This window comes from Nothoprocta perdicaria, unplaced genomic scaffold, assembly GCF_003342845.1.
Source record: "Nothoprocta perdicaria isolate Ctin4 unplaced genomic scaffold, notPer1 scaffold_3, whole genome shotgun sequence".
NCBI lineage: Eukaryota > Metazoa > Chordata > Aves > Tinamiformes > Tinamidae > Nothoprocta > Nothoprocta perdicaria.
This window is the reverse complement of record NW_020455532.1, coordinates 731,570-737,928: the sequence shown is the minus strand read 5'-3', so window position 1 is coordinate 737,928 and position 6,359 is coordinate 731,570.

Below are 6,359 nucleotides of genomic sequence, written 5' to 3'. Positions count from 1 at the left end.
CGCGGGACCGGCCCCGCGCGGCAAAACGGGCCGGGTCCTGCSCGGGGCGGCCGGTCAGCGCACCCAGCCCGGTCCCGGGGCTCCTCGGCACAGCCCCTCCTCCGTGACCCCATTGTCGCGGTCCAGCCTGCTTGGCGCTGCCCCGCAGCAGCATCAGGCTGATGGAGGGAGAGGGCCCACGGGCTGCCCTTGGACCCATTCACGGGTGGTTTTCCACGCTTAGTAGCCCCACTCACTGTCCTTGTGCGTGTGTCAAAGCGGCTGGGGGGATATGCCACATTAGAGGAAAATGCCAGAGGGAGGGAGCTCTCCTGSAACAGGAGGCAGCCTGTCTTTGGAAACCAGATAGATGGGCAGTGGAGACTGTTTTCTGCAGGCTGACTAAGCTGAAAGAGTTAATCCCCAATCAGGAGCAACCCACATCAGGTAGGACAGGAGGAAGCAACACAGGGTATGGAAGTGCAAGGAAGGTGCTGGTGCCTGGCAGGGACCATCTGTAGTGGCAGAGACAGGAAAGTGGTTCGTGCATTTCCAGAAGCTGCCAGGCAGATGCAGCAGCGATCACACACTCTGCAGGCTGCAGTGGGAACAGGATCCCTCTGCCTGGGATGCGCCTGTGTGACTGCAGCTCCTTGGTGATCAGCTGATGTTAGAGAAGAAAAAAAAACCCTCTTGCCAAACAGCTATTTGCTGAGTCACGACCAAACAATGCTGCAGACAGCGCTGAGCCAAGAGCGTTATCTCTGCCCACAGCCTCCCCGGCGGGGCCAGCCGGGCAGCTCCCGCCTCTGCCGGCCCTAGCGCCTGGCTGCGGCTCCACAGCCCGGAGCGGGACCCTGTGCCCGGGTCCTGTGCCCGGACCCCGTGCCCGGCTCCCTGCGCCGCTTCCCGGGGCCCCGATGGCGGCTCGAGGCGGCACCGCAGCCCACGGCAGCCCGGGAGCGTGGCCATAACGGCAGCGCCCCTTCCGGTCGGGAATAGGAAACTACCCCTCTCATCTGATAGGCTATCTCTAATCACGAGGTACAGCCTTGACTTTTATGATTGGCCAGCTCTTTCTTCCCGGTGTCTTATGGGAGTTGTAGTTTGTCTCTGATTACGCCTTCCTTGGTGTGCGTGGATACTACGTTTCCCGGCAGGCCCCACGCGCAGCGGCAGGCGGGGGGGCGGTTCTTGTTTATCCGGGCATCTTCCCCCCTGGGCGGTTCGTCCAATCGGCGCGCGGCGAGGCGCCTCGGCGGGCGCTCATTGGTGCGTTCGGACTGGCGGGCCRTGTTTCAAAATCCGTTAACGGCGGCGCGCAGAGCGGCCGCGGCGCTGAGGTGAGTGGGAGCGGCCGGCGGCCTCGCGGGCCACGGGCGGCACCAGGGACGGCGCCGGAGCTCTGCCCGCCACCGGAGCGTGCTGGCCGTCCCCGGTAACGGCAGGCTCCTGCTCGCGGCTTCTCTCAGTGCTAGGGGTGGCTGGGGGAGCCGGCCCGGCGAGACGCGGCCCGTGGTCGGCTGCTCCGTGAGGTGCTCCCGAGCGCCGCCGCCATCGGCGGGAAAGGCAGTAGGTCAGCGGAGAACGGAGCGGACCGGGCACGGAGCTGCCCCGGGGAGGGGTGGGCAGCGCCCAGGGAGTTTGCCTGCAGCGGTAACTGGTGGGTGGTGGAGCTCCAGGGGGCCTCGTGCGGTGGAGCTGGTGCCAACATGTAGCTCCAGCTTAGACTTTCCACCTCCCCGTCYTGGGCTGCACTCACCTCATCACAGTAGCTGTGATACCATTAAAATTAAACTCTGTCAAGATCTGAGTCCTCAGACCGACGCTCCCCAGATCTGACACTACACAGGCCTCAAGGGATGCTCAAGGGGCCTGTTTCCCTCATGGCAAAAGAGGGCTTGGAGCCGTGGGCAGTGCTTGTGTCTGCAGAGCTGAGGCCACACTGTGGTGCATTTGAGTCTTAACCCAACACTTTGGACTGACTTAAGTAACAGAAAGCTATTAACTTAGCTATTCTTGTACAGGGCTTTTTTTAAACCAGGGGCTTCAATTTAACCAACAACAAGTTGAGTTTGTAGTGRCCAGAAATATCCTGCTGCTCCTCAAATAGCTATTCTTAGAACGGCCCATCTTGGTGTCTTCTAAAACCTGTGGCTCTCGCTTACGGAGCGTGAGATGTCAGGGCTGTTTATTTTGGGCTCCTGGGAGGGGAGGCGGCTCGGGGGAGCTATTACTAGAGCACAGGCTACTTGTGGGAAAAGCTGCTGTTCTTGTGCCTGGCTCTGGGCTCGTGACAGCCCCCGGGGCTGCTCCGCAGGGCTGTTGCCTATGTGGAATCAAAGCCTGTGCCCCTCTGTCCGAGTCTGAGCTTTAAATGATGGAATTGAACGTACTACCTCTGTCTGCACTTARGGCCCTGACGCTGGCATTGGTTCTGTATCGTGGAAAAGTGTGTTGGAACATCRAGCAAGGAATAGCAGAGGAGAAAGAGAAAACTGGTTCAATATTTGCTAGAAAGCCTCCCTTAGCCCCACTCGGGCAAAGGGGAAGGAGGTGTCTGCTATTGGCTACCAGACTAATACCTCCAGGCCAGGGAAAAAYGGTTTTCACCAAGTTTTTCTCCCCTTAAAGTCTTTATTGCCATTTTGTTTCTCCTTTCTTGTTCATCCACTTTGTGCTCTCCAGCCCAACAGACAAGCAAGCCCGCCTCTTCAGTACTTAAATTAGCTTCTACCTTCCACTTGGCAGGCCTGGAAGTAGCTGTTGGATTGGGGAGCAGCAGCAAGTCTGGAGAACACCACGTGTGAGCCCTGTGGCCTTCTCCCAGCTCTATTTGTGACCACCTTAGTCATGGTGTAGCTGGCACCCCRGCTCTGCTCCTGGCTGCCCAGGGTGGAGAGGGAGCGGCTGAGAAGGATGGGTGTTCATAAAAATAAAAAGGAAAAATGCTCTAAATTTTGATTTAATTATTTCACTTTAGCAAAGTGATAATTATGAACTTATCTGAGAATCTGGAGGAAAAAGAGCCRTTTGGGGACCACAAAGCAGCAGATAGTCAAGGATGGGGTTCCTCAAATGGCATCATGATGAAGGAGTTTGTGTGGCTGCTGGGATGACTTCCAGCAAGGTGCTGGTCGTAAGGCCATCTTTAGAGAAGTAGCTTCCAGCCTTTGTAATGGTCCTTTTTGTACATGGGCTATTGAAAAGCATCTGGCATCTTCGTGTGGATTGAGGTTCCTCTAAAGGGTATAGATGCATTAGCCTGGTGAAGCAGCAAAGGGAGGGAATGAGCCTGGCCTAGACCAGATGTTGGCTTAGTCCAGTGTTAGTGTCTAAACAGCTGTTGGTGCTGAATGCTCCAGCAGAAGGTACCACAGCAGCACAGCAAATTGTCATGCAGCACTGTTGGGCTTGAGGGATCAGCTCCTGCTAACTCTTAGGAGTCCCTTTTAGTCATGAGGCTTTGGATCTACCTACTGGTGTAATTCAAAATACCCTTTTTGAGCACCTGATACTATTWTACCCCTCTTCTGGTCCTGCTGTGATCTTAGAGTAAATGACATCTGTAGCCTATGAAGCTACCAGGCGTGTTGTGATAAGATGCCTTTTCCCCAGGTGACAAGGGGCTTATGCAAGGAAATGGCAAGACAGCAAGGAGAAAAAACACCCCCGCCCAGCTGTTCCCACTTGTCCATTGATGCTTCCCCAAGCCCCTCTGTTTTTTCTCCATGGGATATCTGATTTCTTATCCTGGAGTTTTGCTGCCTCTTCCCAACACAAGGATTATACAACTAGGGCAGCTCTTTGTATGAGCTCTGTTACAGCATCACTTAATGGCCACGGGTCTGTGCTGGGTTGCCATCCTAAAATAAGAGTCTCTTTGGATTAAGAGCTAATTGTGTAGTGTGAAGTATTCCCTTACAGCACCCTTGGTGCTCAATTCACATATTGGAGCCTGACAACTAGGGCAGTGTCCCGGTAGGTCTCAYTGGAACTGTTCCTCTCCACCTTCTCTGGCCTCAATTTTTACTGGCAAGAAAATAACAACTGCCCTTAGGCAGTGAAGTTGAGCTTATCTGTGAGTGAACCAAGGAATACATCATCTGAAAGCTTGTCCATGTATTAAAGCTAATTTGGATTAGAGTGAGGTGTGAAGTTACTCCAAAATACCTACTGCGCTTGCTGTTGTGTCAGTTTTATTCTCGGACAGGAATGCTTGTTCCAATTTAGCTCAATCCTTTTTCAAAGCTAACTAATCTAAAGGAGGCCAAGGCACTCTTCTGGAACGTGCCAAAATTGAGTTATTCATAAGAAACTTGATGTGCAGAGAACCCCCAGTCTATTTCTTTGTGAATTTGGCCTTACTCTTGTATCTGGAAACCATATGGAGCTATGCCTATATTTAGATACAAGTGGAGCTAGGAGGAGAATTAAATTTAACTGCAAAATGAAAACCTTATCAAGTAAATGTGGGTTACTCTGTTGGCTCACAGCAAAGTGGTACAAACATGGAAGATGGTGGATAGAAGGGAGAGCAGTTCAAAGTGATTAACTGCAGCATGGATTTTTGTGGGATTACTGTCCCTATAACCACGATCTGATGTGCTGTGCCTGCTGACTARGCACCTGCTAATGAAAAGAAATTTCTGTACCTCACTTTCTGTGGGGAGGTGGAAGGTTTTGCCTCCTATCTTTCAGGTGAAAAATGAGATAGTGGTGATTTGGGCATCCAGTTGATGATCAGATGTTCTAAAATCCTCTGTCTGGGCAGCAGGCTTAAAACTGTTCTTGACTGAGCCTATTGCTATTCCAGAAAAATTACAATGGGTGGATCACRGCGATAATCTTTCCTAATCAATGTGAGCTCAGCCCCACACAGAGCTGGTCAGGGAGGCTTGAAATGCCTCTCGGTGAACTGCTGCTCTGTGATAAATCCTGTCCTGTGCAAGACTCAAAGGATACGCAGGGATTTGAAGCGGGGCAGCCGTGAGTTCATCTCACTGCAATGGACTCACCGGAATTTAGCCAGAATAATTTTTAGCTCTCCACTGGCGCTTTCAAGAACCTTGGCCTATGGAACTGGAATATTGATAAACCTTGTTGTAGTGATTGACTATTTGTTTCAGCCTGGGAATGGAGGGAGGGAATGGAGAGCGCTCCTCTTGCTCAGACTGCTGACGCTATGAAAGAGTCGGCTTTACACAGTAAGGAGTTGGAAATAATTTGACTTATGTGAACTGTGGCAACTCTGCAGCGGGCTAGCAGTGGATACAAGTATCTGTGAAACATGATGCCCGGTGCTCCAATTTGGTGGGCAGATTCGGGAGGGGTAGCGGAGAATGCAGATGACGCATTTGATTAAAAAAAAAAAAAAAATGGGTAGTGTTGACAGAAACTCTATCTTGATTAAGGATGGTGGGAAAGCATTCAATTCCAGCCATGTCTTGAGCTCAGTTACAATTGGTTTTGGCTCCGATTCTTCTGTTTGCCTCCTTTGAGGCTTTGCCCCGACAGCTTCACAGCCGTGTTGCTGCCTTGTGTCCAGCAGCCTTTTCCCCTTCAACCCCAGCCCTGGTGTCCTGGGGAGCTGGAGGGTTTGTGGTGCAGCCATCCTCTGAGGGAGGCCCAAGGGCTGTGAACAGCAGCRGGGCCTCAACTGCAGCTTTGATTTGCTCCTTGGTGCACTCTTACAAAATGAAGCACGCAGGCCAGGCCAAGCTCTAGGAGGTCTGCCCAGGCAGCTGGGTTTAGCTCTAAGTCTTTGTGGATTAAGAATATACTGCTTTAGATCAGCTTGAACTCAAAAAAGCAAAATTAATGTGATCTTTTGGGGGAGTGATTTTCAAACATACTGTCATGGACTTTGCCTTGAAGCTCTGTGAGATGCCATGAAAACAAACAAAAAAACTGCAAAAAGGTATTGTTGCAGCTAAGGATTTGTAACTTCATTGCTGGCTTTATTCCCATTCCCTTGAATTTAGTATCGCCTGTTGACACTGGGACTTCTTCTGCTGTCAGTGCTCCCCTAATTAACTACACAGACTGTTCTTGATACTCTGGTGTAGTATTTTGGTTGTTTATAGTCTGGACAGGCTTTCGAGGTGGTGCCGTGGGCCTCGCCAAGGGCGCTCACTGCCTTCTTACCCTTTGCCAGCACCAATTTTCTGCAGCTCTCTGTTTCTGTTTTGAAAATTGATGTTAAGGCCGGCTATAAGACTTCCTCATGTATTGAAGGATTTTTTAGGAATCTGCTATGTTGCCTCTGGACAGCGTGAAAGCTTTGAGCCTGGCCCTTGAGTAAGGCAACCTGTCTGCTGCCCTGCAGAATGGCATTTTCAGTAGCTGATTCTTGTTTTGGAATTTGTCGTAACAGGGAC